A 26,384-nucleotide genomic window follows, 5' to 3' on the forward strand; every position below is an offset into this window, starting at 1 on the left:
CTTTGTCAGTCCTAGTGGTGATTCGAAATTGGCTGTGGACAAGAGAGACCCCTTGGATGTTGTAAAATGAGTGCTGGCCACTGGTGGGGCAGGCTGGATTCTGACTGCCACTTCTGAGATAGGTGACAGGGGACAAGTTGATTTCTCTTTCTGAGTCTCAGTTACTTCATCTGGGAAATGGTGGTAATATAACTCTTGTTTTGCTTTCTTCACAAAGGTTTTCAAAGACTCTTATGAAAATGGGTGTGAATGGTAAAATTGCACTGGGGAAAGCAAAGATTATTGGAAAATAAGGTGGCTCCCTCTTCATCCTACCCTAGGACCCTTCATGTGCTTTGGAAAAAAGGCTTCCCATAGCTGTACATCCTGCCTTCATTTTTGTACTTAGAATAATTATTTTTTCCATTTATTATGCTTCAGAGACCCTAGAGGAGTGGCTTGGCAAGCAGTGGGACCAGATCCCCAAACTGCCATCATATGGCGCGTCCACATGTCAGAGGCGCTCACATGGAGTTCAAGGAAAAGCGCATCCCCCGTAGGGGTTTTCTTATGGGAATTTTATAGTTATTGGCTACAAAGCCCGTAAAACAACAGGCATTGGCCAAAGAGCCAGTGAAAGTCCTCCAGGCCTGCATGACTCCACCCCAGAAGAGGTTCATTCCACGTTAAAATAAAGGGATGAGCTGCAGCAAGGTGAGGCACAGGCAGGTATCTGAGACGAAAGACAGCATCTATCAAAATGCAGTTCCAGACTCCTCCTCTCACTCCTGCATGGAATTGAAGTAATGAGATGTCTCCTTTCAGCTAGTCAGAGTCCTGGAGCCCTGCGTCTGACTCCCAGGGCTGGGAATGACTCTGCAGGAGTGATCTGGACAAGTCCTTGACCTGTTCAGTTTTCCAGACTCTTATCTGTCAAATGAGCAAGCTGATTCATTCCCAAAGTCCCTGCCAGCTTTGACATTTTGTAATTCTATGATATCCAACTGTTTTATGGTTCCTGGATACTCTGAGGTGAATTTATAGGCATGTAGCTTTGCCTTATGATTCCCCCAATGTACCTCTGAGTGGCCTGAGCCCCTGTCTCCACATGAGGCCCCACATGTCCACTAGCAAGGCCTGGGGGACCAAGAGCAGCAGCCCTGCTTCTCCAGGGCCTGATCCTGCATTAGCACTGACCCCTGTTGGGTTTAAGCTGAATATTGGACCAGGAGGCAGAACACAGGTTCTGGTCTAGATCAGCTGTGACTCACCTAATCTATTCAAGGCTCATCTCCAGTGAACGCTCTTTTATGAAGCTTTCCCAGAGTCCCTTCCAGAAGATTCTGTCCCTCCGTCCTCCTCTTAGTTCTCTTAGCAGTCTGTAAGTGTGGTGCGGGCCAGCAGAGTCATCTGGCTTCCCGTAGATTCTGGAAGAGTTTTGTACATGGTAGGTGCTCCATAAACATGAATCAGTGACCTGAGGAATCTGAGATTGAGATTTGAATTAGATATGGATTTAGATTGTACAGATGTGACAAGCCCATTTCTATGATCTCCTTGGTGCTTGGTTAATGATTTCCAGCCAGGAATCCCTGGATCCCAGAGATCTGTTTAGATGGTAATGAGGGTGAGGAGAGAGCAAATAGAAGTATTTGGTTGTAGTTGACCAAAGGCCAACTCAGGCTGGCTAAAGCAAAAAGAAGGGTATTTTAGGGGGCAGAGTTGGCTTCTAGTTTGGCAATCAAGGCCCTTGAGCTCTTGTCAGCTTCTGTTCTCCATTTCTCATCTTTGCTTCCTTCTCTGTTGGTTCTATGCTCAGGCACACGCCTCGTGGTGGCAATATAGCGGGTTGCAACCCCAGAAGAAATGAAATCCCATTTCTTCCCTAACTTTTTAAAAAGAGTGCTGGGCTTATTTCTCAAAGGTCATTATCAGTTAACAGTCCTTGTAGCCAAAGGGGAAGTATACTCTTATTGACTTTGGCCTAAGCCACCCCTGGAGATGGGGGAGGTGTAGGGACTGAGGTTGGAGAGGGTACCTAAAGGGAAAGGGGGTCAGCACTAGAACTGGAAGAAGGGGAATTGAGGCTCACAGTAAAACCCACAAAATATGTCTTCAAAATATTTTCAGTGTTTCAAAAAGCCTAACAGAAGGAGACCATTTACTAATGTTAAAGCCATAGAGGCTAATGAACATGTCAAGTTTTTTTTGCCTTTGTCTCAAATTATATCATCTTATTTTGGGAACACTGGATATCTCTTGTTGATCAGAAGCTCTTTGCCTTGTAAAGAATGGAAAAGGAAGTGAATTTCTGACATACCCCATTTAACAATGCTGATTCATTTCAACCCTAATTCCTATGAAATTTTTTTCCTTGAAACATATCATATCATACATATCATATCATAAATAATTCTACCTGAGATTAGAGGGCTAGTGCATGCTCTCAGCCAATAATTGCTGAATAAACTTGACTGTGATCTTTCAACCAGTGATCACCACTGCCCTATACTATAAGGGGCTCTCAGCCAATGGGCATTCCAATAGCACTTTGAGAATTGAGAGTCTTTGGCAACTTGTGTTTTTTCCCCACTGGGATCCACTCTTTCTGCCGTATATGTTGTGCTCTGGTCAACAGCTTTAGCATCTACACCTGAGGGGGTATAGGAGTATAAGTGTTGCAGGAAGATGAAGAAACAAAGTTGAATAACTTACTGGAGCTTTAAATGCAAGGCTCAAGAGGCCTTCAGAGAAAGGGTCCAGAGTTAAGATGTTGAAGCAGTTAGGCAATAGTGGAAATTCTTTGACTTTAGGGATGGCTTGGTAAGCACATGTGAGCCCAGTGGGGAAGAACTTGTAATTATAGGTAGAAGAAGCCATGGCCAGGGCAAGTCATAGCTTCAGGGCTTTGGAAGGACCCAGAAGATCCACTGCCTAAGGGAGCCAGAAGCTGGAAGTAACCTCTTTCTGGGGCCAAGCTACAACAGTTGGCTCTCCAATTTTGAGAATTTACAAAAGTTAAAGAAAAATTTTGTAATTGCTTTATATAAGCATTAGAATATCTTAAGGAAGAAAAAAAGAACATCTTCTCTGCCTAACATCCGTTATCTTTAAGGAACTCACTCTCTCTTCAGGTTTTGTTTTTTCTGTGTAGTTCAATTTGATTAATCTGGGGCATCATCCTGTGTAGTAGGCTGGAGGGGGTGGATTTGACCAGGAACAGGGGTCTAGAGAGCCAGGCACTTCCTAGACATTCCTGCCTGAGGATGGGTGGTGGGTTGGGGAGGCTCCATCTGAGGACCTGCAGTCGTGAAGAGGAGAGCAGTCACAGAGTCATGGGAAGCGCACTGTGCATGGCGTGCAGTGAGGAGAAACTGGCACAGAACCCCTGAACCTCTCGATGGTTCACACTGACCTCTGTGAGAATGAGTACCTGCATTTGAATTAAATGCTTCTTTGTAATATGGCCTGTTTGGGCTACGGAGGTAACCTAGAGCAAGGTAGGGACCCAGCCTGGTCTTAAGTCACAGGCTCTCCATTGCCTGGATCAGGAAGAGATCTTAGAGATAGTCCTTGTCCAATGTCCTTATTCCACACATGGGGAAATTGAGGCTCAGAGAAAAGAGGAAGATTTGCCTACAGCTGGCAGGGTTTTGGTATGCTTGTTCCACCATCTAGTTGTGTCAAGATAACTAGGTGTGCTGGTTAAAATGCTGATTCTCGGGAGCCATCCCAGACTTATGAGATCAGATGCTCTGGAAGTGGACCCAGGAGTCTGCATTTTATAAAGTACCCCAGGTGATTCCTAGACCCCTCAAGTCTGAGAAGCACTAATCTAAGGTGCCAAAGCTGATTCATGACCAACTCTGCAGAGGGGTTCCTGACTCCAGACTCGGTGCTCTCTCTTTGACACCAGAGGCCTGTGGGAGCTGGTGACTGTGGACAAAGATGGACCCAGGAGGGTGAATTGGGGAACTGTGAAGAGTAAGGTCTTGTTTCTCTTTCTGCAGTCTGAGAAGGCCTGATTGCATCTTTTTAGACTAGATGTGAAGAAATTGAGAAAATGACTCCTGTTTGCCTTCAGGCACCATGATGTTTAAATATATGTGTCTTGAAACACTGTTACTCTCTAAACTCCAGCTGATCATTTGACAGATGAAAACACTCACACAAACTCGTCTTTCTCTCTTTTTAAGTTAATGGTTCCTCTCCAGTCTCCAACACTCCTATGGCTTTCACATCTCAAACAAACTTAAGTTGCTGAAAACCACAGGAGATGATCTCTAAATCTTAACTACAGAATTAAAATGGAAAGAATTGGTTCTCTCTGTTGTTTTTAAAATTATGTAGTTCTTTACTGAAAGTTAAAATAACATTTACCTCTTGTTATAGATTGGTGTGTGTTCTCTTATATTTCGTTATGTAAAGACTTCTTTGAGCATTTTCAGATGGATTCCTTTGGGATGTTGTAGAAACCCAAGGGAACTAGAGGTTAGTGGCTAAAATTTTATTTTTCAGTTATAAAAAGTCAATACATAGTTCACCAAGTTATTAATAAGGATTAAACAAAAGAAAAAATAGGCTTTCTCTTAAAAAATTCAGCTCATATGTATATTTTTCTATGGAACATTTGACTGGGATTCAGGACAGGGTTCTGATGCTGGCTCTGCTCTAAATATGCTGTGTGAACTTGGACAAGACACCAGCCTTCTCTGGGCCTCAGTTTCCCCCTCCATTGAACAAGAGGGTTGGACAGGTGATTTCTGAAGACCTCTCCAGCTCTGCAAGTTTCAGGGTAAAGTACCAAGGGGTTAGGAAATGTCCCACAGTGTGGGAGGGAACAACTATGTCATGATTTCGTTCCAGTTCAATCTGTTTCACATTTAGTGTAGTCCAACCTATGAGAGGTCCCCTGTGGAACACAGATGACTCACTTCCTGTCCTAAGTGGGTCTTCTCTGAGGTGTGGAACAGATCCTTCCTTCAGATATCAAGCCAACCCAGGGGGTCGAGTCCATGGGCCTCTGGGCAAAATATGCACGTTCTTTGTGTCAAGTTAAACCCAATAATCAGTGCATGTGCACACACACACATGGACATTTAAGGGCACAGCAGTTTAGAAGCTACATTTTCCTCAAAAGTGTGTCCATCAAGTTTTTATAAACACAATCACATCTGAAATGAAGTGGAGTAGTAGTCAGTGGAAATGAAGACCAGAGGGAAACTTTTTGTAAGGTGACAGAGGTCTTTTGTGTAAGTAATTATGAAGGCTGGAAAAGCCTAGTGTATTTACCACTTCCTCGAGGGAGTCACCCCTGACTACTGCTGACTGCTGGTGGCTGCATTCATCTGCCTCCCCATTGGATTCTGCTCTACTTTATGAGCTGGATCCACATCAGAAGGTACAGCATTACTCTCTCAAAGTCACAGACTCCCAAAATGTTAGAGCCAAAAAGGAACTTTGAAATATCAAATCTCCTCACCTCATCTTTATCATTCATTCAGTTGCTTATTCATTCATTTACTTAACAAGTATTTATTTAATGCCTACTATGTGTTAAGCATTGTGCTAGACAGAAGATATAGAGCAAAACAAGGCATAAAATGTTCCTGCTGTCATGGAATTTAAATTTTTGGGGGGCGGGGAGGGACAAGCCATAAATAAGTAAATAAAGTATGTGATAATTGATAGGTTGATGGAATGGAAAATTACTGGTCAGGTAAGGAGAGCGACTTTAGATAGGAGGGGTAGAAAAGATTTCTGTGAGGAGGTGACATTTACACAGGTATCTGAAGAATGAGAAGGAGCTAACCATAGTAAGATCTTAGTGGTTGTGAGGAATTGCTGAGAGAGTTTAGAGACCTGGAAGGAGGAGAGGGGTCAAAAAGGGGCTGGATTAGGGTTGTTGCAGTGGGATGCAGGGAAGTGGATGGGTTAGAATATATTTTGGAGGTGGATACACAAGGCATGTTTCTGGATTGGACAAGGAGTTGAGAAATAGGAAGGAATCAAGGATGACTCCTTCTCTTTTGGCGTGAGACCTGGGTGGAAGGTAATTTATTGAGATGGGAAGATTGGGGCAATACAGTACAGCTTTGGGAGGAAATCCAAGAAACCTATTTTGGATATGGTGAGTTTGAATAGTCTCAGTGGACATTCAAGCAGAGGTGTTGGATAAGGCACTGATTCTTCTTGAAAGGCTCTCTAACTATTTCAAAGGTGTTAGCTTTATCTCCTGAACTAGACAAAAATTCCCCTGAAGGCAGGCATGACTTATATTTCATATGTTTTCTGTGTCCTCCATAGAGTTCAGAGTGAGAGGAAAGTAACAAAATTTTCATATTCCCATGTTCTGGAATTAGAATGACCTGGTGTGCAGAGTCTTCTTGCACCACTCACAAGACCCACTTGCTAAAATTTCAGAAATGTTGTGAGTCAATTGTTAAACCATCCTTGCATTTAGTTATAGTGGGAGTACCTACACATGGAATTTGGCAAACTCTACAAATCAGGACTTTTTTTTCTTCAGAGAGCCAGTTTCCATGTATATCACAATCATACCCAGGGTCACCAACTCAAATGCCCTTTGGGGAAAGGAAGATAATTTATAATTGATTTGTCTAGGTCTAGAAACATTTCTCCCAATGAAACATCAAAGCATGCTGGGCCCTGCCTAGGCTAAACCTAATTCCTAATTAAGTCCAGAAACTTAAATTTTTCAATAAAAAAATATATATATATATACACACACACTTAGGTTATTACAAAACATTCAGTTCCCTTCTCACCCTACTCCATAATTTTTTTTTTTTTTGAGGAAGATTAGCCCTGAGCTAACTGCTGCCAATCCTCCTCTTTTTGCTGAGGAAGGCTGGCCCTGAGCTAACATCTGTGCCCACCTTCTTCTACTTTATATGTGGGACGCCTGCCACAGCATGGCGTGCCAAGCGGTGTGATGTCCGCACCCAGGATCTGGGCCAGAGAACCCCGGGCTGCCAGAAGTGAAATGTGTGCACTTAACTGCTGTGCCACGCCACTCCATAAACATTTTTAAATTCACATGGAAGAAAAGCCATGATGGACATTTTCCGTGAATTCATACAGTCTGCCTGAAGATGAAGCCAAACTTTCACCTCTAATTAAGGAGAGACGCACCTTTTGTAAAAGAGTAAAACTCTAACATGTCAGATGTAAAGATTCCAGCCCAGTGTTGTTAGATCTTACGCTTTTGCAAGAGAAGTCAGAAATCTAGGTTTTAATGAGAAACTTCCCAGCTGTTAAAAGTTGATTTAACATTTTTAAGAGCACTGTGGGCCACAGAAAGAAAACAAAAACAAAGCATTGCACTGACTTCACCGGGCCCAAGGGCTAACAGTGTGCAACTCTATTTGAAGTTCTTGTACATGGTCATCCATCTCGAGGAGTGGAGAGGGCCCCCCAAAATATGCCAGAAGTCAACTTTCCTGTCAAACCTGGCATGTGGAAGCCACATCAAATTCATTTGATTAAGAAACGTAGTTTTAGTGACATATGTTGTACTCCAGCATGGTGGAGTAGGTGCACATCAGTTACACTTGTTTTTCCCACTTGGCTGTGGGCTCCTCTAGGCAAGCACCATGACTGCATCTTTGTATCCTCCAAGCATGTGGTACTGAGGATGGCAAATAGGAGCTTGCTATGGAAAGAGCCTTAGAGGGGCCGGCCTGGTGGTGCAGCGGTTAAGTGTGCACGTTCCACTTCGGTGGCTCAGGGTTCGCCCGTTTGGATCCCGGGTGCAGACATGGCACCGCTTGGCAATCCATGCTGTGGTAGGTGTCCCACATATAAAGTGGAGGAAGGTGGGCACGGATGTTAGCTCAGGACCAGCCTTCCTCAGCAAAAAGAGGAGGATTGGCAGCAGTTTTCTCCGGGCTAATCTTCCTCAAAGAAAGAAAAAAAGAAAGATCCTCAGAGACATCCTGCTCAGTCTTTTGAAGAAACTGCCTTCCAAAGGGAAGTCACTTGCCCTTGGCCTCAACAGTGAGAATTAGTGAAGAACTGGGACTAGAACCTGGCTGTCTAAATAATATATCTTAGGGCTGGAAAAGACTTATGGTTCTTGGGAAATATTTGCCGAATTAACGAGTACGTGAAATAATGACAGAAGAATCAATGGATGTACGAACAAGTGAACACAATTTGAAATGAGCAACTGATTTATGGAATACAATTTAAAGTAAGAATCACGTGAGTTGGGACTTGGTTTCAGTTGTTGCACTAACTACCAGCTTGCCTTAGGCATGCCCTTTATTGTCTCAGGTCCTTGACTTTCTTGTCCATAAGCTATCTTACCTCTCAGTGTTGTTTCAAAAACCATAAACTAACAGTAACAGTCAAAAGTATTGAGTTCTGTATGCCAGCCTTGGGCTAAATGCTTTGCATGGATTTTGTCAATGCTTACAATAGTTCTATTAAGTGAAAACTATTTTTATCTCCTCCGCTTCATAGATGAAGAAACTGATGCACAAGACTGTAACCTACCTGTCCAAGTTCATACAATCTGAAAGTAAACAGTGGATGGGATTTGAAACTAGGCATTTTATTCTGGAATTATAATAGCAATAAAAGTGCTATCAAAAAATAAAAGGATGATGCAAATGTATGATCAGCACACTTTTGGGAGGCTCAGGGATTGGCATTCCTAAGGAATTAAAAAGAATGATACTTGCTAGGGGCTGGCCCCGTGGCCGAGTGGTTAAGTTCGCGCGCTCCGCTGCAGGCGGCCCAGTGCTTCATTAGTTCGAATCCTGGGCGCGGACGTGGCACTGCTCATCAAACCACGCTGAGGCAGCGTCCCACATGCCACAACTAGAAGAACCCACAACGAAGAATACACAACTATGTACCGGGGGGCTTTGGGGAGAAAAAGGAAAAAATAAAATCTTCAAAAAAAAAAGAATGATGCTTGCTGCTGGAGAGACTTTTTTTCTGTGTTTCACATTGTAGAATTGACATGAGAATCAACTCGAAGATTGGATTAAGTGACCTCTGAGGGACCTTTTAAATTAATACAGAGATCTGGCTCCTAGTCCTGTAACTTCTTTGGGTAATCTTGAGCAGATCCTCTCAGTCTCCCTATATATACAATGGACTTGAACAGGTTAGAAGTCCTTTCAGTTCTGATATGCACAGGTTTTATAGAGGATTTAACAAGAAGCCGAGAGGAGTCAGGATTCTTTTTGGTTGCGAATTACAGGAAATCTAACTCAACCTAGCCCAAACCAAAGAGGGGATTTGTTAGCTCAGTAATAGAAAAACCTAAAAGCACACTTGCTTTAGGTTTGGTTGTATCAGGGGCTCAGATAATATCATCAGGTTTTCTTCTCTCCAGCTCTCTCTATTTATGAGCAGGAGAATTACCTTCAAGGCTCACATTCTATCAACTGAGGAAACCCAATGGGGAAAAATAATCATCTTCCCTGAAAGCAGAAAAGTCATGGTGAGGACTGGGGTTGACTCATTCTGGTCTCATATTTACCTTCATCATGACCTTCACTTTCATGTGGGGATCAGGCCCAGGACATAGGTTTGCCTCTTTGGCTATGTGGGAGGAGTCTGCCTGGTACATAATGTATGGGATGGGTTTTCCACTGAATAAGAACTTTCTGTATGAAAGAAAGAGAGAGGATGCTGGGCAAGTAGAAACACAGAAGTTGACTCCAACCAGCTTCACCTCCCACTTAAAAGGAAGACTGACAGAATGGGCATCATGGGTCTAAACTTTCAGCTCAGAATCACTAGCTGTGTTGTTGGTCTTCAGTATTAGAAATGAGTCATTGCTATATATGTCTTTTGGAAAGTTTTCCTCCATCTTCAGGGACTTTTGGACCCAAACAGTGACATCAATGAATGTCATGGAGTCATTACTTTGCCTTGTAGTTACAGTTCCTTGGAGAAATATATACAGCAATGATCTCAGCACAGGTAATAAATTAGGAAATAAATGATCAGGCTTTGAGCAAAGTTTGCCAGAGCCATATTAATTTATGAGGAATCAGCTAATTAGGCAACTTGGCTAACGCCTCTGATTTAACTCAACACCCAAGGTTTGTACTGAAGAGGGTGACCAGTCCGTTTGCCGCTTTTAGCTGACACAAATAATTACTTGTGCCAATCAGCAGTAGGGAAAAGGGGCAGAGGGCAAAGGGGCAGGAAATATCCACCAGCAAGATATAATGACATAGCTTCCTCTGAGCAGTGACAGCTATGAGGCTGATGGACAGAAAAGAATTGATCAGCCCTCCACTCAAAAACATCTACACTTACAGTTTGGATAGTCATAGCTTGTTAGAGCTGGAAGAATGTTTAGATGTTACCTAGTTCAACTCTTACGTATTACAGGTGAAGGAACTGAGGCCCAGAGAGGGGAACCAACTTGGTCAAGTGCAAAGGAGTCGCTGAACCAGAGCTCAAACCCAAGGCTCCTTATTATTTTCCAAATGCTTATCCCTGCATGGCAAGTTCCCTTTGGTTCTGCCCACAGGACTCCGGTAACTGCTTTGAATTCTGGAAACTTCGCCCACGAGGAAACTTCCTTGAATTTGATCTTCGCTGGAAGTGCAGGGAAGAGAAATAATTGGCTGTTGCAATGTCTTAGACTTAAATATTCTCAACTCTCACTTCTCCAAGCTAAAGGAAGGAAGTAATAGCCTGAAGCTCCTCAATGTTAGAAAAGCAAAATGTATTTCATGAGTCTTTGAAAGATAATGAGAAGATATAAATTATGTTTATTTTCCTAAGTGTATTTGTGTTTAGTTAATATTAAAAGTGTGCTCAAGGAGGGGTTTGGGGATCAAAATTCTATTTGGATGTGAGTCTTGATGGGTAATCTTGGACAAGGCATCCTCTCTGGGTTTTGGTTCCTCATCTGCAATTTCGCTGATTCTTAAGACTCTGGTCAACTTCAAGCTTTAGGGTGGGGGGTAGTCCAAAAAGCTTTTAGCTTTGATTGTCATTGTTATGGATAGAGATGGAACTTTTTGTGTGGGAGGTGGCCGGCCTAAAACTAGTGTGTGTTTGCAAATTAAGCGCTCTCCTTCCCAACCCGGCACAATGGAACAGCAGAGGGCTAAGAGTCTAGGACATGGTTATTTTTCCCTTTGCTCCATGACCTTGGGCAAGTCTTTGACTTTCTCTAGGACTTTTAATTAAATCTCTAAAATGGGGTTAACCCCTTCACATGCTTCCCCCACAGGGCTGTTGCATGGAGAAAAAGGATGTAGAAATGTTTTATGATACACAGGCTCTTTTACATAAGTGACATAATACTGAATTTGCCCTTGGTGGCTGAGAACAGCGTAAAAGGACCCTGTAGAACCAGTCAATAGTTCAGCGTGGCCAAGATGACACTGAGGGAACTGAAATTTCTTTTTCTCAAGGCCATTTTGGTTTTCTAGTAATAGTGCAAGTTAAAATAGGGCTTAATAAAATGCCCATGCATCCAGTTTGCCTGGGATAGTGCTATTTGCTACTGTCATGCTAGTGTACTTACTAATAATACACTTTTTCATTTTCAGAAGTGCCTCTTTTTTGGCAATAAATTGCATTGTTACCCCTAAACTTAAATATCGTTCTGTTCAACTTCTTCATTTTACATATTGGAAAATGGAGGCTTAGAGAAGAGAAATGACTTCCCAAATTCACCTAGAGTTTGCCCAGAGCCTGGACTTGGCAAGCCCCTTCTCTTTGTACACGGGAAGAAAGGGGAGGGGAATACAGGATGAGAGAATGGCTCTCTTTGTGTGCTCTCCAGCTTCCTGAAGCAGCTCCTTAGCAGGAGCAGCCCCACCTCTCTCTCTCGATTTCCTGGAAAGTGATCAGCAATAGTGAGGCTGCCAGTGGCCATGAGGGACCTGGGGGATGGAGCAAACATTACAGGATCCTGGAAAGGAAGCTTTTTTCTCTTCTGTACCCAGAAGAACATCCTCAAGGGGAGAACCACTGCCTATTAATAACTAGTCCTTATTTAGGCACACAGATTTTTTGCAATCATTTATAAAGCACTTTCATATCCACGATCTTGATTGATCTAATTCTTACTGCCTTTGGAAATGACCTTGGGGGCACCATTATTTCTATTTTGTCGTTGAGAAAACTAAGACCTACAAAGACATTTGACTTGCTTTAGGTTTCACGGTAAGTGTCAGAGTTGAGAGCAGAGCCTGGTCTCCTGTCTCCCGGCTCAATATTCTTTCTACTTCTCTTTGCTTCCTGCAAGGTCTACCCTTAGGCATCTTCTAGGTGAAACTTCATTATAATAAAATCTTTTTGATATTCAAGTAACTAAATCCTTTTGGATGGAGCCCAAGGGAGACTCACCTTATATCCTGAATTTGGCTCTGTGGCAAATAATGTTAGAACATGGTTCATGATCAACTGTGGGCTTCGTCCTACAAACATCATCTCTGAGAAAATGAGTATATGGATGAAGAGCAGGGTATTTCATCCCAGCTTAAGATTTTTCTCTTTAAAATTGTTGCTAGGATCACCAGGAATAGAGTCTCACTATGGTACCTGAATGTGCTGTGCTTGCAAATCACTGACCCAATAATTTGCAGAAACCCCATTTTAGAGAGATTTGTTCTGGTGGAGACTAAAATTCTCTATTTGGAACTTGACACATCTCAGACCATAAGAACTCAGCTCTACAAGATATGTGGCTTCATCCATCATCACGCTGCCCCAAGCAGGCAACTATGCAGGGCCAAGAGCTTGGGTGGGCAGGCATCAGGGGCCCCAGGTGCAGTCCCCATTCTGTGCATGACATGTGCCATGTTAAGAAAGCCACTTTTGTTTTAGGGAGCTCAGTTTTTTCAACTGTCAAATGTTGAGATTAGATTAATCAGTATGCATGTAACTTCTAAAGCCACCAGATTCTTTTTTCTGAGACTGCTGTGGGAACCTAGCACAGATAAATGATAAAAGAGGTGGGGCTGAGAAATAGGAGCTCCTTCATTTAATCCACTTGTGTGGCCACGTGACATCTGCATGGAAAGGATTGGATAATTTCCAAAGGGCCTTTTAGCCCCCAACACTGGCATTTTAAGGACAAGTCATGTCTTGGTGGTAGATGTTAAACACCTGAGGGCTTGCAGTGAGCTTGGGATTCAGGATACAGAAGTGGGCAGACACGGGGAGGGGTTATGATGGTGAAACAAAGAGTAGGATTTGGGGTGGAGGGCAGTGTGATACAGTTGTTATCCTTCACAGGTACACAGCACTTTATAGTTTACAAAGTATTTGCATATCAGTTGTCTCTTCTCAGCTTGCCCAACACTGTACATTCAGACATTTACACAACAATCTTTCACAAAGCACCGATGATGTGATTACATGTCTGGTAAAGCTCAGGAATATAAAGAGGAAGAGGAGATCATTTGAGCCTCAAGGAGCTCATCATCTGATAAAGGAAAAGGCATTTAAACAAATTCTTACAATTGCAGAGTAGAGAAGCTCTAAGAAAGGTGTGTATAAATGTTGAGGAGAAAAGAGAAAATGATTCCTTTTTCTTGGGGAGAGGAGGAAGGCATACTTTCGGTGGGTCCGGCAGGTTGAGTCCCCTAGGCATTTAACTGGGGTCATTCCATATGCATGAAGCCCTGGCAGCCTGAGAAAGCAGGGTGCACGTAGGGGAGAGAGGAGGAGTTGGGGGAACCGGCCACGGGGTAGCAGATAAAAGTGAAGCTGGGAAGGTAGCCTGACTGGGAAGGGCTTTGAATGCAATGGAAAGAATCTGGACCCGCGGCAATTCCATCCCTGCCTTCCAGATGAGGAAACAGGCTCACAGAAGTCAGGACCTTCGCTGAAGCCACACGCACAGGTAAGGGAACCGCAGGGCCGGGGGAACCCTGTGTCCTGTTGCTCTTTCTGCTACCCTGTGCTGCCTCCAGCAGGCCTGAGCCGAGGCAGGCCCTGCGTGGGAGAGGCCTCTGGGCTGTTTATCCTGCTCAGTGGGGCTGGCTCTGGCAGGGAATGGAAGTGGGTGGGGTGGGGGCCATGGAGGGGAGGCGGAGCCTGACAACAAGGGCTGCATTCAAGGCCTGCACTGGAGCCGGCAGGGAGAATGGAAAGCTACAGTCTGTCGGAGCGTCCAGCCTTGGCAAGGCGGTCAGGGCCTTATAAGGAAATGTTGTTCTCTCCCAGCCAGTGGGGCTGGGATGGAGCCCTGTGCCCACAGGACAGAGCTGCCCTTGTGGTGGTAGGCTGGGGGTGCCATCTGCCCCTCTGCTCTGAGCAGGAGCTCTCAATGGGCCACTTCTGCAGGCTCAGCATTCCCTCTCAGCCCCACTGTGTGTGCAGCCCCCACCCCCTCCATGCCCTTCCACTCCCCAGTGCCCTGGGCTGATTGGAGGAAAGGAAAAAAACAAAACAAAACAAAGGCTTGGCAAGATCCCAGGCCTCATCGCTGTTTGATGCCGAATTATCCAGAAAACAGGCTCAAGTCAAATTCTCTCTCTTTTCCCTGAAGGGTGCATGAGTAAAGGGGTCACTCTTTGCCGTCCTTCCCTACTCTGCACCCTTGTCGTTTCCTCCCTGTGAGCACGGAATGCCCAGCACTGGGCCCTGTCCAGTACCGAAAGGCAGGACCTGAGACAGAGTGAGAAGGAGGCTGCCACGTGTGGGTGCCCGGGGGGAGGGCAGGGGCCAGGGGAGCATTCTTAGGAGATGGGCAACTCTCTTCAGACTCCTTCCCTGTGCTGGGCAGGCCAGAGGGCCCGAGAGTCTCAAGACTGTGGCGCAGAAGAAAAACAGCCTGCCCGGAAAGCAACAGAGAATGCGCCTTGGGAAGGGCCAGTCAGCATTAGTCAGCTCCTGGAAGGAGCGCCTTTCCACGGCAAGGAGCCATGAGGGGTGATTCAAAGCGCTGATCCCTCAGGGAGCTCCCTGAACCTGAGATTGGGGGTAGGAGCTGAAAAGATGCTTAGCGTGGCCTTTTGCTTTGCCTATTCATAGACTCAGAGACTCATGAAACCCTGGAGTTTCAAGGAAACAGGTCAGCCAGCCTAGCTCTCTGCCTAAAGCAGGCTTGGCAGACCTTCAGCCAGCCTGTGCTCTCTCATTTGCCATGAACTCAGTCCCTCAAGTCAGTCCCTCCAGTATCTACAGGTGACCCCCTGCGTGTCAGCCATATGGATCCAGGGTACTGTCCAGAGCAAAGCCATGAGAAGCACACAATGAACAAAATGTGAAGGAGAAGGTTATGAGCCCTAAGAAAAATACAGAGACGATGATCTTAGAGTCGAGATGAGAGAGAAATTCCTCTTAACTAGGCGTGCAGAGCAGTGGACAAGTAAAAGTCTTATTGAAGAGATGACATTTGGGGTGAAGAAAAGATAAGAGTTCAGAAAGGGACGTTTTGAGCGTTTGGAAAGTGGGGAAATGGTTTCCAAGGGGAGGGGCTGGCATGAGCAAGCATGTGGTGGTGGGAAAGCTTGGGGCTTGTTTGGTCCCTGTGGGAGAGATGGGGATAGCTAGGTGGGTACAGCTGGGAGTGGAGGGAGCTACGGTTGAGAAGTGGATTAGCACCAGATTTTGGAGTCCCTGAATGCCAAAGGGAAGAGGAGATTCATGCGAAAGACAGCTGACAGCCACTGAAAACTGAGTGTCAGGGAGAAGAGCCCAGTGCTGCGATTTAGGCAGTGTGTTCTGGTAGCACGTGCAGGAAGAATTGCAGAGAGGGGCATCCTTTCCCCACTTCAGTGAAGTCAGAAAAGTGTTCCTTCTCCATGCAGAGCTCTGGATGGGTCATATTCCCTTTCCCAGAGGGTGGAGGCCTAGCTCTCCGGACAGCCACCTCAATCACAGGATTTTAAGCGCCACTGGGTCTTAGAGGTGCTTTTTGAACAACCAGGACCCTTCCCCTGGACAGGATTAGGACTGGCCACTTTGGTTCATTTCTCTTTTTGTGCTGAGGTTTTTCATACACAAGTCATTCTGTTCAGATGGGGTTAAGAACCACAATCTTCAGTCCTTTTTGGCAGGAGGTTATCAAAAAGCACCAGGATCTAAAGGAAAGACACAGTGATGCTGTCTCATCTCAGCCAGCCCGCCCTTCATTAGGCCTCCACTGTTCACACTTTTGTGCTTGTCTTGATGCTGATAACAGACCAGTGGCCTCCTCCCTGTTTTCCCCTCTATTGCTTCCTTCCCTTCTTTTCAGAGCCTGCCCCCTTTGTGGCACCACCACACTGAGGAGCTTGGGGCCTTTGCAGGGTGCCTTGGGCCACGGTGGGAGGAGAGCAGGAGTAACTCCTTGCCTGTGGGGAACACCTGAGGTGCTCTCGTGCGCAGTTCCTCAGTGTTCTGGCCCTGGGTTGTGGCCAGTCAGGCTGACCATGTCCCCTGCCCAGCATGGCCTGCTCCACTGCAGGATTGTGAAGGACTTGAACTCGATCCTCACACCTGGCTCCTGCCTCGTGGCCATGAGAGCTGAACCTGAGATGCTGATGCTGTGAATTTCAGTAGCAAATCGTGCTTCTCACCGACTTTTTCTTCCTCCACAATGCAGACACTGAACTTGGGGCCACAGAGCTACAGTTCCAGTCTTGGAGGAACTGGCCGCTGCCTTATCCCTCCAATAGATAGAGTTCATTTTGAATTTGTATTAGATGAAAATGAATTTATTTCTTCCCTTTTAAGGGCATATGTGAGCATTTTACAGTGAGATATTATCTTAACTCTAAAGAGTGAATTTCAGATAACAAACTCAGATGATGGCTAGGGTCCTATTACGTGAAGCAGGAGTTTTCGTGGTATCCTTAATTTTTACCACCACTACTCGAACTGTCCGCTAACCTCAGCCTTCAATTCAGGGAAATGTCATTGGGAAATCTCCTACGTAGATTTTCATCTTATTTAATTTTAGCTAATGATTCATTCATTATTCACCCATTTATATGATTTGGTAATGAGTTGTTCAAAAAATTGAGAAGTGTAAGGAGAAGACAGGAAAGTCTTCCTCTCACCCTTTCCCCAAGTACCCTGATATTCTCCCTAAAAGCAGCCCATGTTACCAGTTTCTTGTGTATCCTTCTCCTCTGTGGTGTTTTTATCGGAGTAATTATGAAGGACTTTCCTCATCCAGTGGACACAACTCATTCAGAAGGAAGCAGTCTGTTCAACAAAATTCTCGAGGGGAAGTTGCTCTCCCAGGTATGCCTGCTTGGGGTGCTGAACCCTGATTCTAGATGTCAGATCGCTTTCCTCTGACCCAGGTGCCTATAGAGTGATCCCTGACGTCCTTTAGCCTGGCCGTTTACAACGATGTGCTGAGGATGCCTGAGCACGCTCTCTGGAGTGAAACTTAAATACCATCCCCTGCATGATCCTATAGAAAAAAAAATTGTACAGAGACTGTACTGTGAGTTCTGGTGCCAAATTATGAAGAGTCTGAGGAGGATCTGGTATCCAGGTGGCTAGTGGAAGAGTCCTTGTGGTGTTAGCATCCTCTTGTTTGGGCCATATTTCTCTGGTTCCTCATGGCCTGATCTGGACTGAACTGCGCATCACTTGTTCTAGATCGCCACTTATTGATCACAGAGACTTCTTAGTCTATGCTTGCTTACCCCGGGTTCGGTGGCTCCACTAACGCCACAGCTGCTCACTGATCATGCTGGAGCACTGCCTTCCTCACTGATCACGCTGGAGCAGTACCTTACTCACCAGTTATGCTGGAACACTGCCTTGTTCACCGATCATGCTGGAGGACTGTCTTGCTCACTGATCATGCTGGAGCACTATCTTTTTCACCAGTGGTGCTGGAGCTGCATTTTTTTCAGTAAGGATCAGGATTCAACCATCCTGGCAACTCTGGTCTCTGCATGCTGGTTGCTGGGAAGGGTTTTAAAGCCTCTTTAGTGGGAAGAGTCTCTTCCTGATCAGAGTCCAAACTGCAAATGGATCCTCCATTTGCAAGCACAATGGCACTTCCAGTGCGGTATTGTTACGCATCTCCCAAGCAACAGCAGTTTGGAACAATATTGTCTAGTCACTTCTTGCCCCGCATCATATAGGTTTCACTTACAGAAGAATCTACATGGCAAGTGAGGTAGGAACAAGTCAGCACAAACAGAAATATAAATGTCTTGATAAAGACAGATGTATGAAATCTACCTGGGGGCAAATCAGATGTAGATAAACAGCTGGATAAGAATACAGGTTGGAACCTACTGAAATGCTAAGAGGGTGATATAAAAGACAGTATTAAAGAAAAAGTTACCTATGGTTGTTTTCATCTTTTGCAATAATTTTTGTTTTTCATAGTCTGCTTAATCTCCTTGTCCATAAACGATGCACATTTTTATGTAGCTGCAATCATATTGCAAATACTATTCATATTCTATGTTTTTGCTTAATATTGTAAACGCTTGCCATATTGCTCCAATATTTATTTTATGGCTGCAGAAATGCCATTGTGGTGATTCACAATACATTTCTTGCTTTTACCTATTGGTGTAATTTTATGTCTCCAGCTGCTTAGTGTTAAGGATGATTTTGTATTATGATATTTAACTTTCTGCTTTTGTTGATTTTCTTAGGATCAGATTCAAGGAGGAAGATGACTTGGGCAAAGGGTACAAACCTCCTTATGAGGAGCAGCATTCCCTCTGGTGCAGAGCTAACTGTGTGGGGCAGAGCTCTAAGCCTCGTACTGGTGTTACTGGCTTGGTGCTCTAAGCTAGTAAATAGCATGGCACCTGGCAACTGAGTAGAAGAGCAGAGGTGTACGAGGCCCTGAGGGAGATCTGTTATTGCACAAGTTCTCTGCTTTTGGCAGTGGAACATACAGGGTGCCATTCCAGGGGTCTGCCTGATTTGCAAATGTTGTTCATTTGTGGCTACCATACAAGGGCCTGTCAACCGATAACCGTTTGGGAACAAAAGCAAACCAGTGCTGACTTCCCACTTCTTGTACTGTGGCTGCAGGGGTGAGGGCTGCATGGGGTGCAGGGTGTAAGTCAGTACATTCTTGGCGTGAGGACACCGTGACCCTCATCAGTGGTACTACCCATGGGCACAACCCTCATGGCAGATGTTTAGTTATGTGCAACCCAGAAGTCAACCAAAGCTCTCAGAGATCTGATTAAACTTGACCCAAACCCCAAAGCCAAGCCTTGTGAGAGCCTGGAATCCACGCCCCCATTTCCATGAGTGTCCGTAGTGTATGTCGTCATGCCTCGCTCCGCCATCATGCCCTCTCGTCTGAGTGTGCTGCCTGGTGCTGCCCTGCATCAATTCAAGGAGCAAAGCCCAGTTCCATCCCTGCTCTTCACAAAAGTCCACTTGCACCCAGGCCTTTGTGAGTCTGGTCATTTTACTGCGGATGCAGGGTCTTGAGGAGGAGTCTTATCACAGACTGGGCAGCCTTTTGCTTTCTTTCCCCCCCTCCCGTCTCTCTTTCAGCACTTCATTCCCCTGAGCAACTGATTTCCCCCTGTCTTCCTCAGAAGAGTTCCCCTATATTCAGGCCCCTTTTGTGCCCATCCAGGATTTTCCCCAAGTAAATACATGTCACTTCCTGAAAGGAACTCTGGTGGATAATATTTCTCCATCCGCTATCAATAACCATGCCCTTACAGGAAGGTGGCTAGCGGGGAGTTTTGGTTTTTTAAATGAGGTAAAAGTCTACATGATGAGGAGTGGTTTGCAGGGTACTTTACAGATATCATCTCAGTCGGGCCTCCCAGTGGCCCTGGCAGGTGACCAGCTGGACAGGGATTATTATCCTGCCTTAGAGATTGGAAACTATGGCTCAGAGAGGCGAAAAACCTGTCTTAGGCTATTCATTTGATTATCTGATGAGCTGAAACCAGAACCCAGATCTCCCCCGGGCTCAGTATCACGCTGCCAGACAGTTGGGTGCCTCATGGAGCTTCAACCATGGCAGGCATCAATCAATGCCCATTCAGTAAACATTCTCGACACTTGCTCTGTGCCTGCTTTCAAAGAGTGCATAGTGGAGGATGCATGAATATTGAGAGGGACTGCTTATCAACCCAGGGCCCATTCTTATTTAAAGCCAGGCATGATAGACCAAATGTGGTATATACCCACAATGGAATATTACTCAGCCACCAAAAGGAATCAAGTGCTGACACATGCTACAGTAGGGATGGGGCTCAAACATTATGCTAAGTGAAAGAAGCCAGGCACAAAAGGTCACATGTTCTGTAATTCCATTTACATGAAACATCCAAAAAAGACAAATCTGTAGAGACAGAAAGCAGACTGGTGGTTGCTAGTCTTGAGGGAGGAAGAAATGGGAGTGACTGCTTAATGGGTATGGGGTTTTCTGTCGGGGTGATGAAAATGTCTTGAAACTAGCTAGAGGAGATGGTTGCACCACGTTGTGAATCTCCTAAATACCATTAAATTGTAGACTTTAAAATGGTTCATTTATGTTATGTGATTTTCCTTCTGTTTTAAAAAAAGGAAAACCAAACCAACACACAGACACAAGGTGTGAAGTTACTCTCCGTGCCTTCTGCTCTATACTTCCTTGCCCGGTTCCGGGTCGTGATGTTCCCTCCCTGGACAGGGAATGAAAATGTGCAGAGTCAATTCTCAATTCTGTCACTTTTTAGCTGTGCGATGGCTAATACTTGAGTTGTTTATACCTCCACTTCCCAATCCGCAAGATGAGGCGATTGTCCCAGATTTTATGCAAAATCCCTCCCAGGTAAGCCTTTTGGGAGCTTGAGGGCCGAAAGGGGGAGGAAATACAGTGAGGGGAGGGAGGCATTCTCTGAGTTTCTTTTGAACCTTTCTCTTCTTGGCTAGTGGACTGCGGTGATTTTTAATTTCCTCTGTCCCCACACACCAGGGAAAGAGTCACACAGATAACAGCTTTGGCTCCTGACCCGGCTGGCACGGCTGGGGCTCCCACCACGCTTCACTGAGCAACGCGAGCCCCTTGGTAATCCTGTGAAGCAGCCAGGGCAGTGAGTCATTTCCATATCACTCAAACCCCTTCCTGTGGTGTGCCGGCAAGGAGAGGCGCTCCAGCCAGAACGTTAAGACTTGACCTGCAGCAACATTCTCAACACAAATTGGAGCTTTTAATTGGGTTGTGACTTGGAAACCCATCATGCTTAAATCAGTGCTCAGAAGAGCTCAGACTGTGCTCAGTCGTTCACTTATTACCCTTTTCTGAGCCTCTGTGACATGCGATGCACTGTGCTAAGCTTCAGGAAGACATAGATATAGCATCTGTCTTCAAGGAATTCAATGTCCCCTGGGAGAAACAGACTTGTAAACAAGAGGGAAACATAGTATTACAAGGGCAATTAAAAAAAGCATAAACACAACAATAAGCCATCCGGAGGCGAGAAGGGTGGAGGTGAGGGGCTGGGGTGGAGGGTCAGGAAGATCTTTACCAATGAAGTGACACCTAGGATGGGCTTCGAGGGACAATGGGAGCTTCCACGTTCCTGTGCTGCTCCACGGGAGCGTGATGCTTAAAGTGGTCTACCCGAGTGGGGAGAAGTAGTTTATCACTGCTGATGTTTAGAATTGCCAGTGCAAGGTGACAATAAAAAGAAGACTGACTTTTAGTTACTTTTATTGCTGATTTTAAGTTCCTACAAACAGTGCACCCCTTATTGCTCTACTGGGCTGGATTTCTCCCCCTCCCTCACCCCACTAGTACTAGGCACACAAGATGGGGAATGGCATTTGAAGTAAGGGGAACAGCATGTACGAAAAGCACAGAAGTATGAAACTTTAGAGCATATAAATGGAATGGCAAGCAATTTGGTATGATGGGGCTTGGGCTATTTGGAAAAAGAGAGCTGGAGAAGAACTGAAAATGAAACTGGGCCCGTTCCTTGAAGGCCCAAGACACTGTGTTAAGTCTGGGTTTTATTCTAGAAGGTAATGGGGAGCCATAGAGGGTGTAAGCAGGAGCATGATGTAATCAACTCTGTTGTTGATACGGTGTTTTGACAGCTAGGGATGGATAAGATGGGGAAGAGTGAAGAGGAAAGAGACTGGCAGGGAGGCCATTGCCATCATCTGGGAGAGGAAGGGTGAAAATTACACCAAAGCTGGGTCATGAGGATGGAAAGTAAAGGATGGGCTCGAGGGATGTGTAGAAGTTAAATCACAAAGGCTTAGATTCTGATGGGAGGTATGAGTGAGAGAAGGAAGGTCTGAATGATGACTCCTAATTCTTGTCCCCTGCAAACGTCAGAGTTGGAGGGATGTTTAGGACCACCTGCTCAACTGTCTGTGTGGCCAAGAGAATGCAAGGTGCTTACTGCCCAAGCTTGGGAGTTGGCGGCAGATCAGTGCCGGATCCCACTTCCCTAAGTCCCGGTGGCCAGGGCTCTCTCTTCTACTGTGGTCGCCCTCCTTTTGCTGTGACCTTGCCCTCCACCCGCCTCTGCTGACTGAGCATCACGCTGGGCAGAGGAGGCCTGCCTTCTGCACTTACACTGCCCTCAAAACAGCAACCTCCAGGAAGACTCTCCCATCTTTGAGTCTCTGTCTTCTCACCCCCAAATGAAAGGCCTGCAAATGGGGGGCTTCTTCATTATTTTCCCCTCTTGCTTTCTGGCTTTTTACTTTTTATTTTGCTATGTCCCTTGACATTTCTTCTTGCTTTGCATCAGACCCACTTCACTTGTGCATACAGATCTGCCTGGACCTGAGGGCATGGCATCTCTACATCTCCTCCGAAGGCTCTCCATCTGCTGTCCGAGCAGTTGGGTCTTGTTGGGGTAGAGGAGACCATCTCTTAGAGCTGCCCCCCAGCACTGGGCCACCACCCCCTCTCCGGTCCAGAAAGGCTGCCTCTTTCTCTTCCCTTGCTCTCTTTGGTGAGCAATGTCACCAAATGCGGGCGTTGTGGATCCATTGACGTGTCTGCTGGTCCCAGGCGTGACTCTGGTCATGATCTCTTGGAAGGAAACAGCTTTGGGGCCTGTGATCTGTGAAGACAAGGTCCTCGGCATGGAGGGAGCCCACCTCGCCTGCTCTCTTGGGGCATCGCAGTCTCTTGGATCAGGTGCCTTAGGGGCAGATCTCAAGGAGAAAAAGCAGTTTAGGAGTGCTTTCCTCTCAAATCCTCTTCTTCTCCCTTCTCACCTTCCCTGTTCTCACGTGGCAGGCGGTGAGAGACTCAGGATGCAGAGGAGGCGTGAGGAATTCTGAGGCCTCGGGGCCACCTTGGAGCCAGTGCAGAATCCCCCTTCACTTTCCTGTCCTTTAGTCTCTTAACCTTCATTTGATCACTTCATACACATCACGTGTGACTGTGCAGGGCAGCTTGTCCTGTCCTAGTTCAGAATTGTCTTCCAGATAATGATGAAAACTGCCTTCTTGTAACTCCCAATGATTGGTCCTCTCAGATTATACCAAATCCCTCTCTTGCAAGACAGTCTTTTGAGTGTACGAAGAAAAGATCATACGTTCTACACCCATTGAACTCTTTTCTCTCCTGCAGGTTATCGTATCTCTTGTGTCATATGGTTCCCGTATTCATAGGATGTGGTGCCTCCGAAACATTCCAGATATGAGTTAACCAGCTTCTGTAGCAAACGAACCAGAAATGCCAGTGGCGTAATACAAAGGAAGCTTATTTCTCTTTTCTCTATCTGGTCCTGGTCTGTGGGTGGTCTCTTACATGGGGTGATTCAGGGTCCTGGGTCCCTGCTAACTTGGATCTCCACCATCTCCTGCCAGTGACGGAGGGAGAGGGGCAGAGAAGGCCCAGAGAGCCCTGCTTCAAAGGGACACTTGCCTCTCCACTCTAATGCCACTGGTGAGAACCAGTCCTGCGGCCTCATCTCACTCTGACATGAACTGGGGAAAACAGTCCCTGGCTGGTCTCCTGCCCCTTGGGGGTGACTTTACGCAGCAGAAGTGGGAGACGGGGGACATCTGGAGGGCAGCGGGCCATCTCTGTCGCATCAAAGTGACTCTCCCTCCTCTCACTTCTGAGTTGCCACCGTGGGGGACATTTGAGAGGCTGAGAATAGGGCCCCCTCTTGTTTCTAATTGGCAAGGTGTGTTTTCCTAAACTTCAGTTCTGCCAACACCACCTATGAGATTTTGGCTAGCTCTTCATAACACCTGTACTATAATTGACTTAATATTCTCTTTAAATCGATTTGCTTTTTAATTTAGTTTCACCTGAATAATAATATCTTGGAAATTGTGGTTTTGACATGCTAATTATATTTTTCCTAATATACTCCAAAATAAATTTGCAATTATTCCAATAAAAATATTTGTACATATACCACTGCAAATATGTGCCCACATACTGGTGGCGTGCATTGCATGTTTGGGGAAATACTAAATAGTCTATAAAAAGTCCTCCATGATCTGTCCACTGCCTTTCTCTTCGACCTCATGTTCTGCCCCTCCCCTCTTGCCCACAACCTTCCAGGTTCACAGACCTTTTTGTTCCTCAAACCTGCCAAGCTCATTCCTACCTCAGGGCCTTTGCACTGGCTGCTACCTCTGCCAGGAACACTTCCCCCACATTTTCACATGCGTGGCTCTCTCTAGACATTAAGGTCTTCACTCAGATGTCTTCTCCCTAGGGAACCACCTAGTCTTGCTGTCTCACACCCCACTCCACCCCACCTTGCTCAGTCACTCCTTGTTTCAGCCCTTTCAACGCACTTTTCAAGATCTGACATGGTCTGTTTGCTTGTTTGCTGACTTATTTATTGTTTCTCCATACCCAGTAAAATGTAAACTCTGTAAGAGCAGGGATGTTTTCTCCTGTTTACTCCCCTTTCCCAGCACTTAGCACAGGGCCTGGCACATAAAATATGCTCCATGAATATTTGTTAAGTGAATAAAAACTGTAGAAAATAGACACATAGGTCACCAGTAAAATCAGGATTAAAATAAAGTTTTTGTCAACTCCTTGGTAATCCCTAATATGCATTTGATCAGCTGCTGGAGAAGGCAGCTTAGAGGTGAAGACGCCGTGGGGCCTCCAGCTCCATCCTTGCAATTCACAGGCGCAGTGGCCAGCTCATTTGCCCACCCAGCCACAGAGAGAGAAGCTGGACAAGGGAGAGCTGGAGGGCCAGACCTGCTTCTAGAGGACACCTGCAGCAAGGAGGCAGGAGGGGAGCAGAGAACAGGCCAAGGGCCAATCTTCTGTTCTTGGAGCCACAAGCATCTACGGTGGCCCAGAGAGCCCACCTACAGGAATCACGTGGTGCTGAGGCTGTCCAGCCTCTCTCAGATTGGCTCCTGCCTCTTCTCCTTGGGGTTGGGGTGGAGTAAAAGATGCTGAAAAACCTGAAAGTGTCCAATCCACACCTTGAAATGGGAACTGGGAAGGGGAGTGAAAGTCTCCTTACTTATGAAGAGAGGGGACATGGTTTTCCTTGCAAAAGGAATCAGTCCACAGAAGAAATCCAGGATGAGGGAGAAGTCCAATGTTCTCCATCTCCCCCTCCCTCCAGAGATGCACTTTGTCATGGATGCTGTAATGCACCTCTCTGACCCCCCTTCAGAGGTGCTCATTCCTACCACTCAGTCCTACTGGGATTACAGCTGAGTCTCTAATTGGAATTGTCTAGGCTGAAGGGAGATGCCTTACCCAAGGTAACACCTCCATCCTGAGGACAGTTCACATTCAACATCTAGCTGTGGGGTACACAGGCCTGGCCCTTGCCTCAGTAGAGGACAGCTCTGAAGGGCCATCCCAGCTCTACACCAAACTTGCCTGCTATCCCATCATACTTCCTTCACGTTCCCAATAAACTCTCTGCTCACAAAGTTCCATCTTGGAGTCTGTTTCCCAGGGAACCTTAGGACATGTGTAAAACACTAATGTAAACATGTGTAAAACACTAATCGGCTCTGTCCTCCACAATCAGTTGCCCTATTGCCTAGATGAGAACTAATTTGTCACCAAAGCCTTTTATTAGGTTTACTTCCTGTACTTGAAGTTGAGACAAGCCATATCCAAATGAATGACGTGTGGGTACACCTGAAAGAATAGAGGCTCATTCCTTTAAAACTACTCAAGACAATAAAGGTTAAAGTTAAAGGAAGGCAGCAAACATAGCTAAAGTAAAGTACTATTTGTGCAGCAGTGACATTTTCCAAATCTGTTTCACACGAAGCATGGGACCCGTTTATGTGCTGCTCCATTTGCTTGGCCTACCCTGTCCCCCTGGACCCGCAACAAGCTCAGGGCTGAGCCCCTACATCTCTTCCCACTGCCAGCTTTCTCAGCCACCCCATCTCCCTCATTCCAGGGCTGGGCTGTGGCATGGCCTCCACCACACTCAATGCATGAGACCCGCACTGTAGCAGTTCAGGGCCCAGGACTGACCAGACAGGACCACGTGCGTTTTTCCCCTTTCACTCTTTCTAGATTCAGATGAGTCAGG

Source organism: Equus quagga, chromosome 4, assembly GCF_021613505.1.
Source record: "Equus quagga isolate Etosha38 chromosome 4, UCLA_HA_Equagga_1.0, whole genome shotgun sequence".
NCBI classification, from domain to species: domain Eukaryota; kingdom Metazoa; phylum Chordata; class Mammalia; order Perissodactyla; family Equidae; genus Equus; species Equus quagga.